Raw genomic sequence first — 1,920 nt, 5'->3', positions numbered from 1 at the left:
AAATTTCACAAACATTTACCCCATTCTTTAAATAAAAATGATAAATAATAAATTTCACACCTAATATTCAAACATTTACCCCCTTCTTTATAAAATAAAAATGATAAATAATAAATTTCACACCTAATATTCAAATATTTACCCAAAGAATTCCAAACCGATCATTGCAATCAACCAAACAAACGGTCCCGTCTCCCTACCCACTCTATAAATACCATTGTTGAGTGAAACATGAAATCTCCATATCTGTTGGAATATTTTGGGTAAACAAATAATACGAAATTTTATTTTGTTTTGGCAACGAAAACACAGCAGTTTTACGAGCTATGGGGTCGAAGAAATGGACGAGAGCTGATATGGAAAATTTTTCTATGGATTCGAAGAAGTGGAGCGTCGAACAAACGTGGGATGTTTTAAATAACATTATGCAGAAGTTAATAAGCACCCTGGAGGAAGGAAGTCTGGGAAAGAGAAAATTCTGGTCCGTAGACGACTCAGTATAATCATGCTTGCCGAAGTGGTTGGGCAAAACGAATCAACAATTTGAAGCAAATATATAAGAGATACAAGCAGTCACTTCTAATTTACTTCAATTCAAGGGTTTTGCCAGCTTTAAGGGAAAAGCAAGGCGAGGCCATGGTGAGAGAGTTTGTCAGACGTTGGAGAATTCACAAGGAGATGGTCCCAATCCTATCAACCATGTTCAGTTTTTCGGAAAGGATGCTTTTGACAAGAGAGGAAATAAAGCGTTCAGTTTCAGAAGTTGCAGAGAAGTATTTTCGGAAGTTTGTGTTCGGTGAAATGCGCATCCATGTAAGGGATGCAGTGATTACTCTGATTCGTGAAGACCGCCGGGGATTGCAGGTCGATCGCACTTTATTGGAAGGAGTTTTGGGTATTTTTGCAGATATTGGAATGGATGTATATGCGAATGAAATTGAAGTGCCCTTGTTGGAAGATACTGCAGATTTCTATGTTCAAAGAGCTGGTTCATGGAGTTTAGGGCAGAATTCATGCATGGATTATCTGTTGAAGGCTGGGGAATGTATGCAACGTGAGGAGGAAATAGCTGCCCATTATTTGCACAGGAGTAAGGAGAAGTTGTTGGAGATGGTACCAAATGAACTCCTTTAAGGTTACAAGACCCAACTTCTTGAAAATCTGGGTCCTTGTTGTTGTGCCCTTCTTAGGAGTGACAACAAACATGATCTTTCAAAGCTTTATAGTCTGTTTTGTAGAGTACCTGAAGGTCTGGAAACAATGGTAAATGCTTTCAAAGAGCATGTAATTAGAGACTGCACTCCACTAGTTATGAGGGATCTGGATGCTATAACTGATAAGGCAGGGAGAAGGGATACAGGTGGCATGCAAGAAGAAGTTGCATTTGTAAATACAGTTTTGGAATTGCGTGACAAGTTTGTGGAGGACATTATCCATGTCTTTCGTCACAATGCTCTTTTGCATAGAGCTTTAAATGAAACATTTGTAGAAATCTGTAATAAAAGAGTGGCAGGAAACACCAGTGAAGAATTCCTGGCCATGCTCTGTGACATGGTACTTAGAAAGGGTGGAAGTAGTAAAAGATTAAGATCCGATGAGATTGAGGGTATTCTAGAGAATGTCACTAAATTTCTGAAATATGTGAATGATAAAGATCTCTTTGGGGAATTCTATAGAACAAAGTTAGCTGGTCGACTACTGTATGATAAAAGTACAGACAATGCTCATGAGCTGAGCATGTTGTTAAAACTAAAGCAGAAAATTGGTAATCAATTGACATCAAAGATGGAGAGTATGGTTAAAGATATGTTACAAGCACAGGTGAACCAAGCTAGGTTTAAGGCATACCTGACTAATAATCCAAATATCCATCCTGGAATAAACTTGGATGTCAGAGTATTGAATTTCACATTTTGGCCC

At 38.2% G+C, this 1,920-nt stretch overlaps 1 pseudogene; it reads left to right on the top strand.

The window, feature by feature from the left end:
* The first annotated feature begins 636 nt into the window (after positions 1-636).
* On the top strand, positions 637-1,134 carry LOC149220378 (putative cullin-like protein 2 pseudogene; annotated as a pseudogene).
* The last annotated feature ends 786 nt before the right edge of the window (positions 1,135-1,920 follow it).

The sequence above is a fragment of the Pinus tabuliformis genome, chromosome Q (genome assembly GCF_031772625.1).
Source record: "Pinus tabuliformis cultivar Carrire ecotype Pingquan chromosome Q, CPIR1, whole genome shotgun sequence".
Taxonomy (NCBI): Eukaryota; Viridiplantae; Streptophyta; class Pinopsida; order Pinales; family Pinaceae; genus Pinus; species Pinus tabuliformis.
This window is presented reverse-complemented; position numbering and strand designations above follow the sequence as displayed.